This window comes from Ascaphus truei, chromosome 18, assembly GCF_040206685.1.
Source record: "Ascaphus truei isolate aAscTru1 chromosome 18, aAscTru1.hap1, whole genome shotgun sequence".
NCBI classification, from domain to species: domain Eukaryota; kingdom Metazoa; phylum Chordata; class Amphibia; order Anura; family Ascaphidae; genus Ascaphus; species Ascaphus truei.
Genome location: NC_134500.1, coordinates 40,075,801 through 40,099,234, shown reverse-complemented (window position 1 = coordinate 40,099,234; position 23,434 = coordinate 40,075,801). Strand labels below are relative to the sequence as shown.

The 23,434-nt window shown below is 33.5% G+C and overlaps 24 non-coding genes across 24 annotated transcripts; all 24 read left to right on the top strand.

Moving 5' to 3' along the window:
* The first annotated feature begins 105 nt into the window (after window positions 1-105).
* On the top strand, window positions 106-178 carry TRNAV-UAC (transfer RNA valine (anticodon UAC)). The gene has a single exon. It is a non-coding gene; the product is annotated as a tRNA-Val (tRNA).
* A 1,011-nt stretch (window positions 179-1,189) lies between these two features.
* Window positions 1,190-1,262, top strand: TRNAV-AAC (transfer RNA valine (anticodon AAC)). Its single transcript has one exon. It is a non-coding gene; the product is annotated as a tRNA-Val (tRNA).
* Window positions 1,263-1,549: 287 nt separating this feature from the next.
* TRNAV-UAC (transfer RNA valine (anticodon UAC)) lies at window positions 1,550-1,622 on the top strand. The gene has a single exon. It is a non-coding gene; the product is annotated as a tRNA-Val (tRNA).
* Window positions 1,623-1,912: 290 nt separating this feature from the next.
* TRNAV-AAC (transfer RNA valine (anticodon AAC)) lies at window positions 1,913-1,985 on the top strand. The gene has a single exon. It is a non-coding gene; the product is annotated as a tRNA-Val (tRNA).
* Window positions 1,986-2,272: 287 nt separating this feature from the next.
* On the top strand, window positions 2,273-2,345 carry TRNAV-AAC (transfer RNA valine (anticodon AAC)). Its single transcript has one exon. It is a non-coding gene; the product is annotated as a tRNA-Val (tRNA).
* A 1,009-nt stretch (window positions 2,346-3,354) lies between these two features.
* Window positions 3,355-3,427, top strand: TRNAV-UAC (transfer RNA valine (anticodon UAC)). Its single transcript has one exon. It is a non-coding gene; the product is annotated as a tRNA-Val (tRNA).
* A 1,011-nt stretch (window positions 3,428-4,438) lies between these two features.
* TRNAV-AAC (transfer RNA valine (anticodon AAC)) lies at window positions 4,439-4,511 on the top strand. The gene has a single exon. It is a non-coding gene; the product is annotated as a tRNA-Val (tRNA).
* A 287-nt stretch (window positions 4,512-4,798) lies between these two features.
* On the top strand, window positions 4,799-4,871 carry TRNAV-UAC (transfer RNA valine (anticodon UAC)). Its single transcript has one exon. It is a non-coding gene; the product is annotated as a tRNA-Val (tRNA).
* Window positions 4,872-5,161: 290 nt separating this feature from the next.
* Window positions 5,162-5,234, top strand: TRNAV-AAC (transfer RNA valine (anticodon AAC)). The gene has a single exon. It is a non-coding gene; the product is annotated as a tRNA-Val (tRNA).
* A 648-nt stretch (window positions 5,235-5,882) lies between these two features.
* Window positions 5,883-5,955, top strand: TRNAD-AUC (transfer RNA aspartic acid (anticodon AUC)). The gene has a single exon. It is a non-coding gene; the product is annotated as a tRNA-Asp (tRNA).
* A 289-nt stretch (window positions 5,956-6,244) lies between these two features.
* TRNAV-UAC (transfer RNA valine (anticodon UAC)) lies at window positions 6,245-6,317 on the top strand. Its single transcript has one exon. It is a non-coding gene; the product is annotated as a tRNA-Val (tRNA).
* A 1,014-nt stretch (window positions 6,318-7,331) lies between these two features.
* On the top strand, window positions 7,332-7,404 carry TRNAV-AAC (transfer RNA valine (anticodon AAC)). The gene has a single exon. It is a non-coding gene; the product is annotated as a tRNA-Val (tRNA).
* Window positions 7,405-8,769: 1,365 nt separating this feature from the next.
* Window positions 8,770-8,842, top strand: TRNAV-AAC (transfer RNA valine (anticodon AAC)). The gene has a single exon. It is a non-coding gene; the product is annotated as a tRNA-Val (tRNA).
* A 649-nt stretch (window positions 8,843-9,491) lies between these two features.
* Window positions 9,492-9,564, top strand: TRNAV-AAC (transfer RNA valine (anticodon AAC)). The gene has a single exon. It is a non-coding gene; the product is annotated as a tRNA-Val (tRNA).
* Window positions 9,565-10,929: 1,365 nt separating this feature from the next.
* TRNAV-AAC (transfer RNA valine (anticodon AAC)) lies at window positions 10,930-11,002 on the top strand. The gene has a single exon. It is a non-coding gene; the product is annotated as a tRNA-Val (tRNA).
* Window positions 11,003-11,651: 649 nt separating this feature from the next.
* On the top strand, window positions 11,652-11,724 carry TRNAV-AAC (transfer RNA valine (anticodon AAC)). The gene has a single exon. It is a non-coding gene; the product is annotated as a tRNA-Val (tRNA).
* A 2,088-nt stretch (window positions 11,725-13,812) lies between these two features.
* On the top strand, window positions 13,813-13,885 carry TRNAV-AAC (transfer RNA valine (anticodon AAC)). Its single transcript has one exon. It is a non-coding gene; the product is annotated as a tRNA-Val (tRNA).
* Window positions 13,886-15,388: 1,503 nt separating this feature from the next.
* TRNAV-AAC (transfer RNA valine (anticodon AAC)) lies at window positions 15,389-15,461 on the top strand. Its single transcript has one exon. It is a non-coding gene; the product is annotated as a tRNA-Val (tRNA).
* A 649-nt stretch (window positions 15,462-16,110) lies between these two features.
* On the top strand, window positions 16,111-16,183 carry TRNAV-AAC (transfer RNA valine (anticodon AAC)). The gene has a single exon. It is a non-coding gene; the product is annotated as a tRNA-Val (tRNA).
* Window positions 16,184-17,548: 1,365 nt separating this feature from the next.
* On the top strand, window positions 17,549-17,621 carry TRNAV-AAC (transfer RNA valine (anticodon AAC)). Its single transcript has one exon. It is a non-coding gene; the product is annotated as a tRNA-Val (tRNA).
* A 649-nt stretch (window positions 17,622-18,270) lies between these two features.
* TRNAV-AAC (transfer RNA valine (anticodon AAC)) lies at window positions 18,271-18,343 on the top strand. The gene has a single exon. It is a non-coding gene; the product is annotated as a tRNA-Val (tRNA).
* A 648-nt stretch (window positions 18,344-18,991) lies between these two features.
* Window positions 18,992-19,064, top strand: TRNAV-CAC (transfer RNA valine (anticodon CAC)). Its single transcript has one exon. It is a non-coding gene; the product is annotated as a tRNA-Val (tRNA).
* Window positions 19,065-20,792: 1,728 nt separating this feature from the next.
* TRNAV-CAC (transfer RNA valine (anticodon CAC)) lies at window positions 20,793-20,865 on the top strand. The gene has a single exon. It is a non-coding gene; the product is annotated as a tRNA-Val (tRNA).
* Window positions 20,866-22,232: 1,367 nt separating this feature from the next.
* Window positions 22,233-22,305, top strand: TRNAV-AAC (transfer RNA valine (anticodon AAC)). Its single transcript has one exon. It is a non-coding gene; the product is annotated as a tRNA-Val (tRNA).
* Window positions 22,306-23,434: the final 1,129 nt, after the last annotated feature.

Sequence of the window (23,434 nt, the reverse complement as noted above, 5' to 3'; positions counted from 1 at the left end):
AAACAGAAAAGGTAAGCTCAATTTAAGCAAGATTTCGAGCACACACAAATGAATCTGATGTGCTTTCTTGCGGACAGAAAAGCTATTTCTGAAAACATTTTTATGAGTTCCATAGTGTAGTGGTTATCACGTCTGCTTTACACGCAGAAGGTCCTGGGTTCAAAACCCAGTGGAACTATGTAGTTGTCTGGTCTTTTATGCATAAATGTATGTTTTTGAAAACAAGATATTGTAACGGCAATGGTTAGTCTTGAATAAAGAAAAATTGGATATGGTTTTAGTATCCTTTCAGACAATTTTTTCTTTACCAAATAGAGTAAGATTCTTGTTTGTTCAAGTGTACTTTTTTAAATATATATTATTAAACAGAAAACGTAAGCTCAATTTAAGCAAGATTTAGAGCACACTCAAATGAATCTGATGTGCTTTCTTGCGGACAGAAAAGCTGTTTCAGGAAACATTTTAAGAGTTCCATAGTTTAGTGGTTATCACATCTGCTGAACACGCAGTAGATCCGTTGTTCAAAACACAGTGGAACTATGTAGTTGTCTTGTCTTTTATGCATAAATATACGTTTTCAAACAAGATATTGTGACGGCAACGGAAATCTTGAATCCCGAAATATTGATTATGGTTTTAGAATCCTTTCATACAAATTTTTCTTAACCAAATAGAGTAAGATTCTTGTTTGTTGAAGTGTACTTTTTGAAAAATATATTATTAAACAGAAAAGGTAAGCTCAATTTAAGCAAGATTTCGAGCACACACAAATGAATCTGATGTGCTTTCTTGCGGACAGAAAAGCTGTTTCAGAAAACTTTTTTAGGAATTCCATAGTGTAGTGGTTATCACGTCTGCTTAACACGCAGAAGGTCCTGGGTTCAGAACCCAGTGGAACTATGTAGTTGTCTGGTCTTTTATACATACATGTACGTTTTCGAAAACAAGATATTGTGACGGCAACGGAAATCTTGAATCCCGAAATATTGATTATGGTTTTAGAATCCTTTCATACAAATTTTTCTTAACCAAATAGAGTAAGATTCTTGTTTGTTCAAGTGTACTTTTTGAAATATATTTTATTAAACAGAAAACGTAAGCTCAATTTAAGCATGATTTTGAGCACACACAAATGAATCTGATGTGCTTTCTTGCGGACATAAAAGCTGTTTCAGGAAACAATTTTAAGAGTTCCATAGTGTAGTGGTTATCACGTCTGCTTAACACGCAGAAGGTCCTGGGTTCAAAACCCAGTGGAACTATGTAGTTGTCTGGTCTTTTATGCATAAATATACGTTTTCAAACAAGATATTGTGACGGCAACGGAAATCTTGAATCCAGAAATATGGGTTATGGTTTTAGAATCCTTTCAGACAATTTTTTCTTTACCAAATAGAGTAAGATTCTTGTTTGTTCAAGTGTACTTTTTGAAATATATATTAATAAACAGAAAAGGTAAGCTCAATTTAAGCAAGATTTCGAGCACACACAAATGAATCTGATGTGCTTTCTTGCGGACAGAAAAGCTATTTCTGAAAACATTTTTATGAGTTCCATAGTGTAGAGGTTATCACGTCTGCTTTACACGCAGAAGGTCCTGGGTTCAAAACCCAGTGGAACTATGTAGTTGTCTGGTCTTTTATGCATAAATGTACGTTTTTGAAAACAAGATATTATAACGGCAATGGTTAGTCTTGAATCCAGAATAATTGGATATGGTTTTAGTATCCTTTCAGACAATTTTTTCTTTACCAAATAGAGTAAGATTCTTGTTTGTTCAAGTGTACTTTTTTAAATATTTATTATTAAACAGAAAAGGTAAGCTCAATTTAAGCAAGATTTCGAGCACACACAAATGAATCTGATGTGCTTTCTTGCGGACAGAAAAGCTGTTTCAGAAAACTTTTTTAGGAGTTCCATAGTGTAGTGGTTATCACGTCTGCTTAACACGCAGAAGGTCCTGGGTTCAAAACCCAGTGGAACTATGTAGTTGTCTGGTCTTTTATGCATACATATACGTTTTCAAACAAGATATTGTGACGGCAACGGAAATCTTGAATCCAGAAATATGGGTTATGGTTTTAGAATCCTTTCAGACAATTTTTTCTTTACCAAATAGAGTAAGATTCTTGTTTGTTCAAGTGTACTTTTTGAAATATATATTAATAAACAGAAAAGGTAAGCTCAATTTAAGCAAGATTTCGAGCACACACAAATGAATCTGATGTGCTTTCTTGCGGACAGAAAAGCTGTTTCAGAAAACATTTTTAGGAGTTCCATAGTGTAGTGGTTATCACGTCTGCTTAACACGCAGAAGGTCCTGGGTTCAAAACCCAGTGGAACTATGTAGTTGTCTGGTCTTTTATACATACATGTACGTTTTCGAAAACAAGATATTGTAACGGCAACGGAAATCTTGAATCCAGAAATATTGGTTATGGTTTTAGAATCCTTTCAGACAATTTTTTCTTTACCAAATAGAGTAAGATTCTTGTTTGTTCAAGTGTACTTTTTTAAATATATATTATTAAACAGAAAACGTAAGCTCAATTTAAGCAAGATTTTGAGCACACACAAATGAATCTGATGTGCTTTCTTGCAGACAGAAAAGCTGTTTCAGGAAACAATTTTAAGAGTTCCATAGTTTAGTGGTTATCACATCTGCTGAACACGCAGTAGATCCGTTGTTCAAAACACAGTGGAACTATGTAGTTGTCTTGTCTTTTATGCATAAATGTACGTTTTCAAACAAGATATTGTGACGGCAACAGAAATCTTGAATCCCGAAATATTGGTTATGGTTTTAGAATCCTTTCATACAAATTTTTCTTAACCAAATAGAGTAAGATTCTTGTTTGTTCAAGTGTACTTTTTGAAATATATATTATTAAACAGAAAACGTAAGCTCAATTTAAGCAAGATTTCGAGCACACACAAATGAATCTGATGTGCTTTCTTGTGGACTGAAAATCTGTTTCAGAAAACATTTTAAAGAGTTACATAGTGTAGTGGTTATCATGTCTGCTTAACACGCAGAAGGTCCTGGGTTGAAAACCCAGTGGAACTATGTAGTTGTTTGGTCTTTTATGCATAAATATACGTTTTCAAACAAGATATTGTGACGGCAACGGAAATCTTGAATTCAGAAATATGGGTTATGGTTTTAGCATCCTTTCATACAATTTTTTCTTTACCAAATAGAGTAAGATTCTTGTTTGTTCAAGTGTACTTTTTGAAATATATATTAATAAACAGAAAAGGTAAGCTCAATTTAAGCAAGATTTCGAGCACACACAAATGAATCTGATGTGCTTTCTTGCGGACAGAAAAGCTATTTCTGAAAACATTTTTATGAGTTCCATAGTGTAGTGGTTATCACGTCTGCTTTACACGCAGAAGGTCCTGGGTTCAAAACCCAGTGGAACTATGTAGTTGTCTGGTCTTTTATGCATAAATGTATGTTTTTGAAAACAAGATATTGTAACGGCAATGGTTAGTCTTGAATAAAGAAAAATTGGATATGGTTTTAGTATCCTTTCAGACAATTTTTTCTTTACCAAATAGAGTAAGATTCTTGTTTGTTCAAGTGTACTTTTTTAAATATATATTATTAAACAGAAAACGTAAGCTCAATTTAAGCAAGATTTAGAGCACACTCAAATGAATCTGATGTGCTTTCTTGCGGACAGAAAAGCTGTTTCAGGAAACATTTTAAGAGTTCCATAGTTTAGTGGTTATCACATCTGCTGAACACGCAGTAGATCCGTTGTTCAAAACACAGTGGAACTATGTAGTTGTCTTGTCTTTTATGCATAAATATACGTTTTCAAACAAGATATTGTGACGGCAACGGAAATCTTGAATCCCGAAATATTGCTTATGGTTTTAGAATCCTTTCATACAAATTTTTCTTAACCAAATAGAGTAAGATTCTTGTTTGTTGAAGTGTACTTTTTGAAAAATATATTATTAAACAGAAAAGGTAAGCTCAATTTAAGCAAGATTTCGAGCACACACAAATGAATCTGATGTGCTTTCTTGCGGACAGAAAAGCTGTTTCAGAAAACTTTTTTAGGAATTCCATAGTGTAGTGGTTATCACGTCTGCTTAACACGCAGAAGGTCCTGGGTTCAGAACCCAGTGGAACTATGTAGTTGTCTGGTCTTTTATACATACATGTACGTTTTCGAAAACAAGATATTGTGACGGCAACGGAAATCTTGAATCCCGAAATATTGATTATGGTTTTAGAATCCTTTCATACAAATTTTTCTTAACCAAATAGAGTAAGATTCTTGTTTGTTCAAGTGTACTTTTTGAAATATATTTTATTAAACAGAAAACGTAAGCTCAATTTAAGCATGATTTTGAGCACACACAAATGAATCTGATGTGCTTTCTTGCGGACATAAAAGCTGTTTCAGGAAACAATTTTAAGAGTTCCATAGTGTAGTGGTTATCACGTCTGCTTAACACGCAGAAGGTCCTGGGTTCAAAACCCAGTGGAACTATGTAGTTGTCTGGTCTTTTATGCATAAATATACGTTTTCAAACAAGATATTGTGACGGCAACGGAAATCTTGAATCCAGAAATATGGGTTATGGTTTTAGAATCCTTTCAGACAATTTTTTCTTTACCAAATAGAGTAAGATTCTTGTTTGTTCAAGTGTACTTTTTGAAATATATATTAATAAACAGAAAAGGTAAGCTCAATTTAAGCAAGATTTCGAGCACACACAAATGAATCTGATGTGCTTTCTTGCGGACAGAAAAGCTATTTCTGAAAACATTTTTATGAGTTCCATAGTGTAGAGGTTATCACGTCTGCTTTACACGCAGAAGGTCCTGGGTTCAAAACCCAGTGGAACTATGTAGTTGTCTGGTCTTTTATGCATAAATGTACGTTTTTGAAAACAAGATATTATAACGGCAATGGTTAGTCTTGAATCCAGAATAATTGGATATGGTTTTAGTATCCTTTCAGACAATTTTTTCTTTACCAAATAGAGTAAGATTCTTGTTTGTTCAAGTGTACTTTTTTAAATATATATTATTAAACAGAAAAGGTAAGCTCAATTTAAGCAAGATTTCGAGCACACACAAATGAATCTGATGTGCTTTCTTGCGGACAGAAAAGCTGTTTCAGAAAACATTTTTAGGAGTTCCATAGTGTAGTGGTTATCACGTCTGCTTAACACGCAGAAGGTCCTGGGTTCAAAACCCAGTGGAACTATGTAGTTGTCTGGTCTTTTATACATACATGTACGTTTTCGAAAACAAGATATTGTAACGGCAACGGAAATCTTGAATCCAGAAATATTGGTTATGGTTTTAGAATCCTTTCAGACAATTTTTTCTTTACCAAATAGAGTAAGATTCTTGTTTGTTCAAGTGTACTTTTTGAAATATATATTATTAAACAGAAAACGTAAGCTCAATTTAAGCAAGATTTCGAGCACACACAAATGAATCTGATGTGCTTTCTTGTGGACTGAAAATCTGTTTCAGAAAACATTTTAAAGAGTTCCATAGTGTAGTGGTTATCATGTCTGCTTAACACGCAGAAGGTACTGGGTTGAAAACCCAGTGGAACTATGTAGTTGTCTGGTCTTTTATGCATAAATATACGTTTTCAAACAAGATATTGTGACGGCAACGGAAATCTTGAATTCAGAAATATGGGTTATGGTTTTAGCATCCTTTCATACAATTTTTTCTTTACCAAATAGAGTAAGATTCTTGTTTGTTCAAGTGTACTTTTTGAAACATATATTATTAAACAGAAATGTAAGCTCAATTTAAGCAAGTTTTCGAGCACACACAAATGAATCTGATGTGCTTTCATGCGGACAGAAAAGCTGTTTCAGGAATCAATTTTAAGAGTTCCATAGTGTAGTGGTTATCACGTCTGCTTATCACGCAGAAGGTCCTGGGTTCAAAACCCAGTGGAATTACGTAGTTGTCTGGTCTTTTATACATATATGTACGTTTTCGAAAACAAGATATTGTAACGGCAACGGAAATCTTGAATCCAGAAATATTGGTTATGGTTTTAGAATCCTTTCAGACAATTTTTTCTTTACCAAATAGAGTAAGATTCTTGTTTGTTCAAGTGTACTTTTTGAAATATATATTAATAAACAGAAAAGGTAAGCTCAATTTAAGCAAGATTTCGAGCACACACAAATGAATCTGATGTGCTTTCTTGCGGACAGAAAAGCTATTTCTGAAAACATTTTTATGAGTTCCATAGTGTAGTGGTTATCACGTATGCTTTACACGCAGAAGGTCCTGGGTTCAAAACCCAGTGGAACTATGTAGTTGTCTGGTCTTTTATGCATAAATGTATGTTTTTGAAAACAAGATATTGTAACGGCAATTGTTAGTCTTGAATCCAGAAAAATTGGATATGGTTTTAGTATCCTTTCAGACAATTTTTTCTTTACCAAATAGAGTAAGATTCTTGTTTGTTCAAGTGTACTTTTTTAAATATATATTATTAAACAGAAAACGTAAGCTCAATTTAAGCAAGATTTAGAGCACATTCAAATGAATCTGATGTGCTTTCTTGCGGACAGAAAAGCTGTTTCAGGAAACATTTTAAGAGTTCCATAGTTTAGTGGTTATCACATCTGCTGAACACGCAGTAGATCCGTTGTTCAAAACACAGTGGAACTATGTAGTTGTCTTGTCTTTTATGCATAAATATACGTTTTCAAACAAGATATTGTGACGGCAACGGAAATCTTGAATCCCGAAATATTGGTTATGGTTTTAGAATCCTTTCAGACAATTTTTTCTTTACCAAATAGAGTAAGATTCTTGTTTGTTCAAGTGTACTTTTTGAAATATATATTAATAAACAGAAAAGGTAAGCTCAATTTAAGCAAGATTTCGAGCACACACAAATGAATCTGATGTGCTTTCTTGCGGACAGAAAAGCTGTTTCAGAAAACATTTTTAAGAGTTCCATAATGTAGTGGTTATCACGTCTGCTTCACACGCAGATGGTCCTGGGTTCAAAACCCAGTGGAACTACTGTATGTAGTTGTCTTGTCTTTTATGCATAAATGTACGTTTTCAAACAAGATATTGTGACGGCAACAGAAATCTTGAATGCCGAAATATTGGTTATGGTTTTAGAATCCTTTCATACAAATTTTTCTTAACCAAATAGAGTAAGATTCTTGTTTGTTCAAGTTTACTTTTTTAAATATATTTTATTAAACAGAAAACGTAAGCTCAATTTAAGCATGATTTTGAGCACACACAAATGAATCTGATGTGCTTTCTTGCGGACAGAAAAGCTGTTTCAGGAAACAACATTAAGAGTTCCATAGTGTAGTGGTTATCACGTCTGCTTAACACGCAGAAGGTCCTGGGTTCAAAACCCAGTGGAACTATGTAGTTGTCTGGTCTTTTATGCATAAATATACGTTTTCAAACAAGATATTGTGACGGCAACGGAAATCTTGAATCCAGAAATATTGGTTATGGTTTTAGAATCCTTTCATACAAATTTTTCTTAACCAAATAGAGTAAGATTCTTGTTTGTTGAAGTGTACTTTTTGAAAAATATATTATTAAACAGAAAAGGTAAGATCAATTTAAGCAAGATTTCGAGCACACACAAATGAATCTGATGTGCTTTCTTGCGAACTGAAAAGCTGTTTCAGAACACATTTTAAGAGTTCCATAGTGTAATGGTTATCACGTCTGCTTCACATGCAGAAGATCCGTTGTTCAAAACACAGTGGAACAATTTAGATGTCTGGTCTTTTATGCATAAATGTACGTTTTGAAACAAGATATTGTGACGGCAACGGAAACCTTGAATCCAGAAATATATTGGTTATGGTTTTAGAATCCTTTCAGACAATTTTTTCTTTACCAAATAGAGTAAGATTCTTGTTTGTTCAAGTGTACTTTTTGAAATATATATTATTAAACAGAAATGTAAGCTCAATTTAAGCAAGTTTTCGAGCACACACAAATGAATCTGATGTGCTTTCATGCGGACAGAAAAGCTGTTTCATGAATCAATTTTAAGAGTTCCATAGTGTAGTGGTTATCACGTCTGCTTAACTCGCAGAAGGTCCTGGGTTTAAAACCCAGTGGAACTATGTAGTTGTCTGGTCTTTTATGCATAAATATACGTTTTCAAACAAGATATTGTGACGGCAACGGAAATCTTGAATTCAGAAATTTGGGTTATGGTTTTAGCATCCTTTCATACAATTTTTTCTTTACCAAATAGAGTAAGATTCTTGTTTGTTCAAGTGTACTTTTTGAAATATATATTATTAAACAGAAATGTAAGCTCAATTTAAGCAAGTTTTCGAGCACACACAAATGAATCTGATGTGCTTTCATGTGGACAGAAAAGCTGTTTCAGGACTCAATTTTAAGAGTTCCATAGTGTAGTGGTTATCACGTCTGCTTAACACTCAGAAGGTCCTGGGTTCAAAACCCAGTGGAACTATGTAGTTGTCTGGTCTTTTATGCATAAATATACGTTTTCAAAAAAGATATTGTGACGGCAACGGAAATCTTGAATACAGAAATTTGGGTTATGGTTTTAGCATCCTTTCATACAATTTTTTCTTTACCAAATAGAGTAAGATTCTTGTTTGTTCAAGTGTACTTTTTGAAATATATATTATTAAACAGAAATGTAAGCTCAATTTAAGCAAGTTTTCGAGCACACACAAATGAATCTGATGTGCTTTCTTGCGGACAGAAAAGCTGTTTCAGAAAACATTTTTAGGAGTTCCATAGTGTAGTGGTTATCACGTCTGCTTAACACGCAGAAGGTCCTGGGTTCAAAACCCAGTGGAACTATGTAGTTGTCTGGTCTTTTATGCATAAATGTACGTTTTTGAAAACAAGATATTGTAACGGCAATGGTTAGTCTTGAATCCAGAAAAATTGGATATGGTTTTAGTATCCTTTCAGACAATTTTTTCTTTACCAAATAGAGTAAGATTCTTGTTTGTTCAAGTGTACTTTTTTAAATATATATTATTAAACAGAAAACGTAAGCTCAATTTAAGCAAGATTTAGAGCACACTCAAATGAATCTGATGTGCTTTCTTGCGGACAGAAAAGCTGTTTCAGGAAACATTTTAAGAGTTCCATAGTTTATTGGTTATCACATCTGCTGAACACGCAGTAGATCCGTTGTTCAAAACACAGTGGAACTATGTAGTTGTCTGATCTTTTATACATAAATGTACGTTTTGAAACAAGATATTGTGACGGCAACAGAAATCTTGAATCCCGAAATATTGGTTATGGTTTTAGAATCCTTTCATACAAATTTTTCTTAACCAAATAGAGTAAGATTCTTGTTTGTTCAAGTTTACTTTTTTAAATATATTTTATTAAACAGAAAACGTAAGCTCAATTTAAGCATGATTTTGAGCACACACAAATGAATCTGATGTGCTTTCTTGCGGACAGAAAAGCTGTTTCAGGAAACAATATTAAGAGTTCCATAGTGTAGTGGTTATCACGTCTGCTTAACACGCAGAAGGTCCTGGGTTCAAAACCCAGTGGAACTATGTAGTTGTCTGGTCTTTTATGCATAAATATACGTTTTCAAACAAGATATTGTGACGGCAACGGAAATCTTGAATCCAGAAATATTGGTTATGGTTTTAGAATCCTTTCATACAAATTTTTCTTAACCAAATAGAGTAAGATTCTTGTTTGTTGAAGTGTACTTTTTGAAAAATATATTATTAAACAGAAAAGGTAAGATCAATTTAAGCAAGATTTCGAGCACACACAAATGAATCTGATGTGCTTTCTTGCGAACTGAAAAGCTGTTTCAGAACACATTTTAAGAGTTCCATAGTGTAATGGTTATCACGTCTGCTTCACATGCAGAAGATCCGTTGTTCAAAACACAGTGGAACTATTTAGATGTCTGGTCTTTTATGCATAAATGTACGTTTTGAAACAAGATATTGTGACGGCAACGGAAACCTTGAATCCAGAAATATATTGGTTATGGTTTTAGAATCCTTTCAGACAATTTTTTCTTTACCAAATAGAGTAAGATTCTTGTTTGTTCAAGTGTACTTTTTGAAATATATATTATTAAACAGAAATGTAAGCTCAATTTAAGCAAGTTTTCGAGCACACACAAATGAATCTGATGTGCTTTCATGCGGACAGAAAAGCTGTTTCATGAATCAATTTTAAGAGTTCCATAGTGTAGTGGTTATCACGTCTGCTTAACTCGCAGAAGGTCCTGGGTTTAAAACCCAGTGGAACTATGTAGTTGTCTGGTCTTTTATGCATAAATATACGTTTTCAAACAAGATATTGTGACGGCAACGGAAATCTTGAATTCAGAAATTTGGGTTATGGTTTTAGCATCCTTTCATACAATTTTTTCTTTACCAAATAGAGTAAGATTCTTGTTTGTTCAAGTGTACTTTTTGAAATATATATTATTAAACAGAAATGTAAGCTCAATTTAAGCAAGTTTTCGAGCACACACAAATGAATCTGATGTGCTTTCATGTGGACAGAAAAGCTGTTTCAGGACTCAATTTTAAGAGTTCCATAGTGTAGTGGTTATCACGTCTGCTTAACACTCAGAAGGTCCTGGGTTCAAAACCCAGTGGAACTATGTAGTTGTCTGGTCTTTTATGCATAAATATACGTTTTCAAAAAAGATATTGTGACGGCAACGGAAATCTTGAATACAGAAATTTGGGTTATGGTTTTAGCATCCTTTCATACAATTTTTTCTTTACCAAATAGAGTAAGATTCTTGTTTGTTCAAGTGTACTTTTTGAAATATATATTATTAAACAGAATTGTAAGCTCAATTTAAGCAAGTTTTCGAGCACACACAAATGAATCTGATGTGCTTTCTTGCGGACAGAAAAGCTGTTTCAGAAAACATTTTTAGGAGTTCCATAGTGTAGTGGTTATCACGTCTGCTTAACACGCAGAAGGTCCTGGGTTCAAAACCCAGTGGAACTATGTAGTTGTCTGGTCTTTTATGCATAAATGTACGTTTTTGAAAACAAGATATTGTAACGGCAATGGTTAGTCTTGAATCCAGAAAAATTGGATATGGTTTTAGTATCCTTTCAGACAATTTTTTCTTTACCAAATAGAGTAAGATTCTTGTTTGTTCAAGTGTACTTTTTTAAATATATATTATTAAACAGAAAACGTAAGCTCAATTTAAGCAAGATTTAGAGCACACTCAAATGAATCTGATGTGCTTTCTTGCGGACAGAAAAGCTGTTTCAGGAAACATTTTAAGAGTTCCATAGTTTATTGGTTATCACATCTGCTGAACACGCAGTAGATCCGTTGTTCAAAACACAGTGGAACTATGTAGTTGTCTGATCTTTTATACATAAATGTACGTTTTGAAACAAGATATTGTGACGGCAACAGAAATCTTGAATCCCGAAATATTGGTTATGGTTTTAGAATCCTTTCATACAAATTTTTCTTAACCAAATAGAGTAAGATTCTTGTTTGTTCAAGTTTACTTTTTTAAATATATTTTATTAAACAGAAAACGTAAGCTCAATTTAAGCATGATTTTGAGCACACACAAATGAATCTGATGTGCTTTCTTGCGGACAGAAAAGCTGTTTCAGGAAACAATATTAAGAGTTCCATAGTGTAGTGGTTATCACGTCTGCTTAACACGCAGAAGGTCCTGGGTTCAAAACCCAGTGGAACTATGTAGTTGTCTGGTCTTTTATGCATAAATATACGTTTTCAAACAAGATATTGTGACGGCAACGGAAATCTTGAATCCAGAAATATTGGTTATGGTTTTAGAATCCTTTCATACAAATTTTTCTTAACCAAATAGAGTAAGATTCTTGTTTGTTGAAGTGTACTTTTTGAAAAATATATTATTAAACAGAAAAGGTAAGATCAATTTAAGCAAGATTTCGAGCACACACAAATGAATCTGATGTGCTTTCTTGCGAACTGAAAAGCTGTTTCAGAACACATTTTAAGAGTTCCATAGTGTAATGGTTATCACGTCTGCTTCACATGCAGAAGATCCGTTGTTCAAAACACAGTGGAACTATTTAGATGTCTGGTCTTTTATGCATAAATGTACGTTTTGAAACAAGATATTGTGACGGCAACGGAAACCTTGAATCCAGAAATATATTGGTTATGGTTTTAGAATCCTTTCAGACAATTTTTTCTTTACCAAATAGAGTAAGATTCTTGTTTGTTCAAGTGTACTTTTTGAAATATATATTATTAAACAGAAAATGTAAGCTCAATTTAAGCAAGATTTCGAGCACACACAAATGAATCTGATGTGCTTTCTTGCGGACAGAAAAGCTGTTTCAGAAAACATTTTTAAGAGTTCCATAGTGTAGTGGTTATCACGTCTGCTTCACACGCAGAAGGTCCTTGGTTCAAAACCCAGTGGAACTATGTAGTTTTTTGTCTTTTAAGCATAAATGTACGTTTTGAAACAAGATATTGTGACGGCAACGGAAACCTTGAATTCAGAAATATATTGGTTATGGTTTTTGCATCCTTTCATACTTTTTTTTCTTTACAAAATAGAGTAAGATTCTTGTTTGTTCAAGTGTACTTTTTGAAATATATATTATTAAACAGAAAACGTAAGCTCAATTTAAGCTAGATTTCAAGCACACACAAATGAATCTGATGTGCTTTCTTGCGGACTGAAAAGCTGTTTCAGAAAACTTTTTAAAGAGTTCCATAGTGTAATTGTTATCACGTCTGCTTCACACGCAGAAGCTCCGTTGTTCAAAACACAGTGGAACTATGTAGTTGTCTGGTCTTTTATGCATAAATGTACGTTATCAAACAAGATATTGTGACGGCAACGGAAACCTTGAATCCAGAAATATTGGTTATGGTTTTAGAATCCTTTCAGACAATTTTTTCTTTACCAAATAGAGTTATATTCTTGTTTGTTCAAGTGTACTTTTTGAAATATGTATTATTAAACAGAAAAGGTAAGCTCAGTTTAAGCAAGATTTCGAGCACACACAAATAAATTTGAGTGCTTTCTTGCGGACAGAAAAGCTGTTTCAGAAAACAATTTTAGGAGTTCCATAGTGTATTGGTTATCACGTCTGCTTAACACGCAGAAGGTCCTGAGTTCAAAAACCCAGTGGAACTATGTAGTTGTCTTGTCTTTTATGCATAAATGTACATTTTCAAACAAGATATTGTGACGGCAACGGAAATCTTGAATCCAGAAATATGGGTTATGGTTTTAGCATCCTTACATACTTTTTTTTCTTTACCAAATAGAGTAAGATTCTTGTTTGTTCAAGTGTACTTTTTGAAATATATATTATTAAACAGAAAACGTAAGCTCAATTTAAGCTAGATTTCAAGCACACACAAATGAATCTGATGTGCTTTCTTGCGGACTGAAAGCTGTTTCAGAAAACTTTTTAAAGAGTTCCATAGTGTAATGGTTATCACGTCTGCTTCACACGCAGAAGGTCCGTTGTTCAAAACACAGTGGAACTATGTAGTTGTCTGGTCTTTTATGCATAAATGTACGTTATCAAACAAGATATTGTGACGGCAACGGAAACCTTGAATCCAGAAATATTGGTTATGGTTTTAGAATCCTTTCATACAAATTTTTCTTAACAAAATAGAGTAAGATTCTTGTTTGTTGAAGAGTACTTAATGAAAAATATATTATTAAACAGAAAAGGTAAGCTCAATTTAAGCAAGATTTCGAGCACACACAAATGAATCTGATGTGCTTTCTTGCGGACAGAAAAGCTGTTTCAGAAAACATTTTTAAGAGTTCCATAGTGTAGTGGTTATCACGTCTGCTTAACACGCAGACGGTCCTGGGTTCAAAACCCAGTGGAACTATGTAGTTGTCTGGTCTTTTATACATACATGTACGTTTTCGAAAACATGATATTGTAACGGCAACGGAAATCTTGAATCCAGAAATATTGGTTATGGTTTTAGAATCCTTTCAGACAATTTTTTCTTTACCAAATTGAGTAAGATTCTTGTTTGTTCAAGTGTACTTTTTGAAATATATATTATTAAACAGAAAAGGTAAGCTCAGTTTAAGCAAGATTTCGAGCACACACAAAGGAATCTGATGTGCTTTCTTGCGGACAGAAAAGCTGTTTCAGAAAACATTTTTAGAAGTTCCATAGTGTAGTGGTTATCATGTCTGCTTCACACGCAGAAGATCCTAGGTTCAAAACCCAGTGGAACTATGTAGTTGTCTTGTCTTTTATGCATAAATGTACGTTTTCAAACAAGATATTGTGACGGCAACGGAAATCTTGAATCCAGAAATATGGGTTATGGCTTTAGCATCCTTTCATACTTTTTTTTCTTTACCAAATAGAGTAAGATTCTTGTTTGTTCAAGTGTACTTTTTGAAATATATATTATTAAACAGAAAACGTAAGCTCAATTTAAGCTAGATTTCAAGCACACACAAATGAATCTGATGTGCTTTCTTGCGGACTGAAAAGCTGTTTCAGAAAACTTTTTAAAGAGTTCCATAGTGTAATGGTTATCACGTCTGCTTCACACGCAGAAGCTCCGTTGTTCAAAACACAGTGGAACTATGTAGTTGTCTGGTCTTTTATGCATAAATGTACGTTATCATTAAGATTTAGAGCACACTCAAATGAATCTGATGTGCTTTCTTGCGGACAGAAAAGCTGTTTCAGGAAACATTTTAAGAGTTCCATAGTTTAGTGGTTATCACATCTGCTGAACATGCAGTAGATCCGTTGTTCAAAACACAGTGGAACTATGTAGTTGTCTTGTCTTTTATGCATAATTATACGTTTTCAAACAAGATATTGTGACGGCAACGGAAATCTTGAATCCCGAAATATTGGTTATGGTTTTAGAATCCTTTCATACAAATTTTTCTTAACAAAATAGAGTTATATTCTTGTTTGTTGAAGAGTACTTATTGAAAAATATATTATTAAACAGAAAAGGTAAGCTCAATTTAAGCAAGATTTCGAGCACACACAAATGAATCTGATGTGCTTTCTTGCGGACAGAAAAGCAGTTTCAGAAAACATTTTTAAGAGTTCCATAGTGTAGTGGTTATCACGTCTGCTTAACACGCAGACGGTCCTGGGTTCAAAAAAGATATTGTGACGGCAACGGAAATCTTGAATACAGAAATTTGGGTTATGGTTTTAGCATCCTTTCATACAATTTTTTCTTTACCAAATAGAGTAAGATTCTTGTTTGTTCAAGTGTACTTTTTGAAATATATATTATTAAACAGAAATGTAAGCTCAATTTAAGCAAGTTTTCGAGCACACACAAATGAATCTGATGTGCTTTCTTGCCGACAGAAAAGCTGTTTCAGAAAACATTTTTAGGAGTTCCATAGTGTAGTGGTTATCACGTCTGCTTAACACGCAGAAGGTCCTGGGTTCAAAACCCAGTGGAACTATGTAGTTGTCTGGTCTTTTATGCATAAATGTACGTTTTTGAAAACAAGATATTGTAACGGCAATGGTTAGTCTTGAATCCAGAAAAATTGGATATGGTTTTAGTATCCTTTCAGACAATTTTTTCTTTACCAAATAGAGTAAGATTCTTGTTTGTTCAAGTGTACTTTTTTAAATATATATTATTAAACAGAAAACGTAAGCTCAATTTAAGCAAGATTTAGAGCACACTCAAATGAATCTGATGTGCTTTCTTGCGGACAGAAAAGCTGTTTCAGGAAACATTTTAAGAGTTCCATAGTTTATTGGTTATCACATCTGCTGAACACGCAGTAGATCCGTTGTTCAAAACACAGTGGAACTATGTAGTTGTCTGATCTTTTATACATAAATGTACGTTTTGAAACAAGATATTGTGACGGCAACAGAAATCTTGAATCCCGAAATATTGGTTATGGTTTTAGAATCCTTTCATACAAATTTTTCTTAACCAAATAGAGTAAGATTCTTGTTTGTTCAAGTTTACTTTTTTAAATATATTTTATTAAACAGAAAACGTAAGCTCAATTTAAGCATGATTTTGAGCACACACAAATGAATCTGATGTGCTTTCTTGCGGACAGAAAAGCTGTTTCAGGAAACAATATTAAGAGTTCCATAGTGTAGTGGTTATCACGTCTGCTTAACACGCAGAAGATCCTGGGTTCAAAACCCAGTGGAACTATGTAGTTGTCTGGTCTTTTATGCATAAATATACGTTTTCAAACAAGATATTGTGACGGCAACGGAAATCTTGAATCCAGAAATATTGGTTATGGTTTTAGAATCCTTTCATACAAATTTTTCTTAACCAAATAGAGTAAGATTCTTGTTTGTTGAAGTGTACTTTTTGAAAAATATATTATTAAACAGAAAAGGTAAGATCAATTTAAGCAAGATTTCGAGCACACACAAATGAATCTGATGTGCTTTCTTGCGAACTGAAAAGCTGTTTCAGAACACATTTTAAGAGTTCCATAGTGTAATGGTTATCACGTCTGCTTCACATGCAGAAGATCCGTTGTTCAAAACACAGTGGAACTATTTAGATGTCTGGTCTTTTATGCATAAATGTACGTTTTGAAACAAGATATTGTGACGGCAACGGAAACCTTGAATCCAGAAATATATTGGTTATGGTTTTAGAATCCTTTCAGACAATTTTTTCTTTACCAAATAGAGTAAGATTCTTGTTTGTTCAAGTGTACTTTTTGAAATATATATTATTAAACAGAAATGTAAGCTCAATTTAAGCAAGTTTTCGAGCACACACAAATGAATCTGATGTGCTTTCATGCGGACAGAAAAGCTGTTTCATGAATCAATTTTAAGAGTTCCATAGTGTAGTGGTTATCACGTCTGCTTAACTCGCAGAAGGTCCTGGGTTTAAAACCCAGTGGAACTATGTAGTTGTCTGGTCTTTTATGCATAAATATACGTTTTCAAACAAGATATTGTGACGGCAACGGAAATCTTGAATTCAGAAATTTGGGTTATGGTTTTAGCATCCTTTCATACAATTTTTTCTTTACCAAATAGAGTAAGATTCTTGTTTGTTCAAGTGTACTTTTTGAAATATATATTATTAAACAGAAATGTAAGCTCAATTTAAGCAAGTTTTCGAGCACACACAAATGAATCTGATGTGCTTTCATGTGGACAGAAAAGCTGTTTCAGGACTCAATTTTAAGAGTTCCATAGTGTAGTGGTTATCACGTCTGCTTAACACTCAGAAGGTCCTGGGTTCAAAACCCAGTGGAACTATGTAGTTGTCTGGTCTTTTATGCATAAATATACGTTTTCAAAAAAGATATTGTGACGGCAACGGAAATCTTGAATACAGAAATTTGGGTTATGGTTTTAGCATCCTTTCATACAATTTTTTCTTTACCAAATAGAGTAAGATTCTTGTTTGTTCAAGTGTACTTTTTGAAATATATATTATTAAACAGAATTGTAAGCTCAATTTAAGCAAGTTTTCGAGCACACACAAATGAATCTGATGTGCTTTCTTGCGGACAGAAAAGCTGTTTCAGAAAACATTTTTAGGAGTTCCATAGTGTAGTGGTTATCACGTCTGCTTAACACGCAGAAGGTCCTGGGTTCAAAACCCAGTGGAACTATGTAGTTGTCTGGTCTTTTATGCATAAATGTACGTTTTTGAAAACAAGATATTGTAACGGCAATGGTTAGTCTTGAATCCAGAAAAATTGGATATGGTTTTAGTATCCTTTCAGACAATTTTTTCTTTACCAAATAGAGTAAGATTCTTGTTTGTTCAAGTGTACTTTTTTAAATATATATTATTAAACAGAAAACGTAAGCTCAATTTAAGCAAGATTTAGAGCACACTCAAATGAATCTGATGTGCTTTCTTGCGGACAGAAAAGCTGTTTCAGGAAACATTTTAAGAGTTCCATAGTTTATTGGTTATCACATCTGCTGAACACGCAGTAGATCCGTTGTTCAAAACACAGTGGAACTATGTAGTTGTCTGGTCTTTTATGCATAAATATACGTTTTCAAACAAGATATTGTGACGGCAACAGAAATCTTGAATCCCGAAATAATGGTTATGGTTTTAGAATCCTTTCATACAAATTTTTCTTAACCAAATAGAGTAAGATTCTTGTTTGTTCAAGTTTACTTTTTTAAATATATTTTATTAAACAGAAAACGTAAGCTCAATTTAAGCATGATTTTGAGCACACACAAATGAATCTGATGTGCTTTCTTGCGGACAGAAAAGCTGTTTCAGGAAACAATATTAAGAGTTCCATAGTGTAGTGGTTATCACGTCTGCTTAACACGCAGAAGGTCCTGGGTTCAAAACCCAGTGGAACTATGTAGTTGTCTGGTCTTTTATGCATAAATATACGTTTTCAAACAAGATATTGTGACGGCAACGGAAATCTTGAATCCAGAAATATTGGTTATGGTTTTAGAATCCTTTCATACAAATTTTTCTTAACCAAATAGAGTAAGATTCTTGTTTGTTGAAGTGTACTTTTTGAAAAATATATTATTAAACAGAAAAGGTAAGATCAATTTAAGCAAGATTTCGAGCACACACAAATGAATCTGATGTGCTTTCTTGCGAACTGAAAAGCTGTTTCAGAACACATTTTAAGAGTTCCATAGTGTAATGGTTATCACGTCTGCTTCACATGCAGAAGATCCGTTGTTCAAAACACAGTGGAACTATTTAGATGTCTGGTCTTTTATGCATAAATGTACGTTTTGAAACAAGATATTGTGACGGCAACGGAAACCTTGAATCCAGAAATATATTGGTTATGGTTTTAGAATCCTTTCAGACAATTTTTTCTTTACCAAATAGAGTAAGATTCTTGTTTGTTCAAGTGTACTTTTTGAAATATATATTATTAAACAGAAAATGTAAGCTCAATTTAAGCAAGATTTCGAGCACACACAAATGAATCTGATGTGCTTTCTTGCGGACAGAAAAGCTGTTTCAGAAAACATTTTTAAGAGTTCCATAGTGTAGTGGTTATCACGTCTGCTTCACACGCAGAAGGTCCTGGGTTCAAAACCCAGTGGAACTATGTAGTTTTTTGTCTTTTAAGCATAAATGTACGTTTTGAAACAAGATATTGTGACGGCAACGGAAACCTTGAATTCAGAAATATATTGGTTATGGTTTTTGCATCCTTTCATACTTTTTTTTCTTTACAAAATAGAGTAAGATTCTTGTTTGTTCAAGTGTACTTTTTGAAATATATATTATTAAACAGAAAACGTAAGCTCAATTTAAGCTAGATTTCAAGCACACACAAATGAATCTGATGTGCTTTCTTGCGGACTGAAAAGCTGTTTCAGAAAACTTTTTAAAGAGTTCCATAGTGTAATTGTTATCACGTCTGCTTCACACGCAGAAGCTCCGTTGTTCAAAACACAGTGGAACTATGTAGTTGTCTGGTCTTTTATGCATAAATGTACGTTATCAAACAAGATATTGTGACGGCAACGGAAACCTTGAATCCAGAAATATTGGTTATGGTTTTAGAATCCTTTCAGACAATTTTTTCTTTACCAAATAGAGTTATATTCTTGTTTGTTCAAGTGTACTTTTTGAAATATGTATTATTAAACAGAAAAGGTAAGCTCAGTTTAAGCAAGATTTCGAGCACACACAAATAAATTTGAGTGCTTTCTTGCGGACAGAAAAGCTGTTTCAGAAAACAATTTTAGGAGTTCCATAGTGTATTGGTTATCACGTCTGCTTAACACGCAGAAGGTCCTGAGTTCAAAAACCCAGTGGAACTATGTAGTTGTCTTGTCTTTTATGCATAAATGTACATTTTCAAACAAGATATTGTGACGGCAACGGAAATCTTGAATCCAGAAATATGGGTTATGGTTTTAGCATCCTTACATACTTTTTTTTCTTTACCAAATAGAGTAAGATTCTTGTTTGTTCAAGTGTACTTTTTGAAATATATATTATTAAACAGAAAACGTAAGCTCAATTTAAGCTAGATTTCAAGCACACACAAATGAATCTGATGTGCTTTCTTGCGGACTGAAAGCTGTTTCAGAAAACTTTTTAAAGAGTTCCATAGTGTAATGGTTATCACGTCTGCTTCACACGCAGAAGGTCCGTTGTTCAAAACACAGTGGAACTATGTAGTTGTCTGGTCTTTTATGCATAAATGTACGTTATCAAACAAGATATTGTGACGGCAACGGAAATCTTGAATCCAGAAATATTGGTTATGGTTTTAGAATCCTTTCATACAAATTTTTCTTAACCAAATAGAGTAAGATTCTTGTTTGTTGAAGTGTACTTTTTGAAAAATATATTATTAAACAGAAAAGGTAAGATCAATTTAAGCAAGATTTCGAGCACACACAAATGAATCTGATGTGCTTTCTTGCGAACTGAAAAGCTGTTTCAGAACACATTTTAAGAGTTCCATAGTGTAATGGTTATCACGTCTGCTTCACATGCAGAAGATCCGTTGTTCAAAACACAGTGGAACTATTTAGATGTCTGGTCTTTTATGCATAAATGTACGTTTTGAAACAAGATATTGTGACGGCAACGGAAACCTTGAATCCAGAAATATATTGGTTATGGTTTTAGAATCCTTTCAGACAATTTTTTCTTTACCAAATAGAGTAAGATTCTTGTTTGTTCAAGTGTACTTTTTGAAATATATATTATTAAACAGAAAATGTAAGCTCAATTTAAGCAAGATTTCGAGCACACACAAATGAATCTGATGTGCTTTCTTGCGGACAGAAAAGCTGTTTCAGAAAACATTTTTAAGAGTTCCATAGTGTAGTGGTTATCACGTCTGCTTCACACGCAGAAGGTCCTGGGTTCAAAACCCAGTGGAACTATGTAGTTTTTTGTCTTTTAAGCATAAATGTACGTTTTGAAACAAGATATTGTGACGGCAACGGAAACCTTGAATTCAGAAATATATTGGTTATGGTTTTTGCATCCTTTCATACTTTTTTTTCTTTACAAAATAGAGTAAGATTCTTGTTTGTTCAAGTGTACTTTTTGAAATATATATTATTAAACAGAAAACGTAAGCTCAATTTAAGCTAGATTTCAAGCACACACAAATGAATCTGATGTGCTTTCTTGCGGACTGAAAAGCTGTTTCAGAAAACTTTTTAAAGAGTTCCATAGTGTAATTGTTATCACGTCTGCTTCACACGCAGAAGCTCCGTTGTTCAAAACACAGTGGAACTATGTAGTTGTCTGGTCTTTTATGCATAAATGTACGTTATCAAACAAGATATTGTGACGGCAACGGAAACCTTGAATCCAGAAATATTGGTTATGGTTTTAGAATCCTTTCAGACAATTTTTTCTTTACCAAATAGAGTTATATTCTTGTTTGTTCAAGTGTACTTTTTGAAATATGTATTATTAAACAGAAAAGGTAAGCTCAGTTTAAGCAAGATTTCGAGCACACACAAATAAATTTGAGTGCTTTCTTGCGGACAGAAAAGCTGTTTCAGAAAACAATTTTAGGAGTTCCATAGTGTATTGGTTATCACGTCTGCTTAACACGCAGAAGGTCCTGAGTTCAAAAACCCAGTGGAACTATGTAGTTGTCTTGTCTTTTATGCATAAATGTACATTTTCAAACAAGATATTGTGACGGCAACGGAAATCTTGAATCCAGAAATATGGGTTATGGTTTTAGCATCCTTACATACTTTTTTTTCTTTACCAAATAGAGTAAGATTCTTGTTTGTTCAAGTGTACTTTTTGAAATATATATTATTAAACAGAAAACGTAAGCTCAATTTAAGCTAGATTTCAAGCACACACAAATGAATCTGATGTGCTTTCTTGCGGACTGAAAGCTGTTTCAGAAAACTTTTTAAAGAGTTCCATAGTGTAATGGTTATCACGTCTGCTTCACACGCAGAAGGTCCGTTGTTCAAAACACAGTGGAACTATGTAGTTGTCTGGTCTTTTATGCATAAATGTACGTTATCAAACAAGATATTGTGACGGCAACGGAAACCTTGAATCCAGAAATATTGGTTATGGTTTTAGAATCCTTTCATACAAATTTTTCTTAACAAAATAGAGTAAGATTCTTGTTTGTTGAAGAGTACTTAATGAAAAATATATTATTAAACAGAAAAGGTAAGCTCAATTTAAGCAAGATTTCGAGCACACACAAATGAATCTGATGTGCTTTCTTGCGGACAGAAAAGCTGTTTCAGAAAACATTTTTAAGAGTTCCATAGTGTAGTGGTTATCACGTCTGCTTAACACGCAGACGGTCCTGGGTTCAAAACCCAGTGGAACTATGTAGTTGTCTGGTCTTTTATACATACATGTACGTTTTCGAAAACATGATATTGTAACGGCAACGGAAATCTTGAATCCAGAAATATTGGTTATGGTTTTAGAATCCTTTCAGACAATTTTTTCTTTACCAAATTGAGTAAGATTCTTGTTTGTTCAAGTGTACTTTTTGAAATATATATTATTAAACAGAAAAGGTAAGCTCAGTTTAAGCAAGATTTCGAGCACACACAAAGGAATCTGATGTGCTTTCTTGCGGACAGAAAAGCTGTTTCAGAAAACATTTTTAGAAGTTCCATAGTGTAGTGGTTATCATGTCTGCTTCACACGCAGAAGATCCTAGGTTCAAAACCCAGTGGAACTATGTAGTTGTCTTGTCTTTTATGCATAAATGTACGTTTTCAAACAAGATATTGTGACGGCAACGGAAATCTTGAATCCAGAAATATGGGTTATGGCTTTAGCATCCTTTCATACTTTTTTTTCTTTACCAAATAGAGTAAGATTCTTGTTTGTTCAAGTGTACTTTTTGAAATATATATTATTAAACAGAAAACGTAAGCTCAATTTAAGCTAGATTTCAAGCACACACAAATGAATCTGATGTGCTTTCTTGCGGACTGAAAAGCTGTTTCAGAAAACTTTTTAAAGAGTTCCATAGTGTAATGGTTATCACGTCTGCTTCACACGCAGAAGCTCCGTTGTTCAAAACACAGTGGAACTATGTAGTTGTCTGGTCTTTTATGCATAAATGTACGTTATCATTAAGATTTAGAGCACACTCAAATGAATCTGATGTGCTTTCTTGCGGACAGAAAAGCTGTTTCAGGAAACATTTTAAGAGTTCCATAGTTTAGTGGTTATCACATCTGCTGAACATGCAGTAGATCCGTTGTTCAAAACACAGTGGAACTATGTAGTTGTCTTGTCTTTTATGCATAATTATACGTTTTCAAACAAGATATTGTGACGGCAACGGAAATCTTGAATCCCGAAATATTGGTTATGGTTTTAGAATCCTTTCATACAAATTTTTCTTAACAAAATAGAGTTATATTCTTGTTTGTTGAAGAGTACTTATTGAAAAATATATTATTAAACAGAAAAGGTAAGCTCAATTTAAGCAAGATT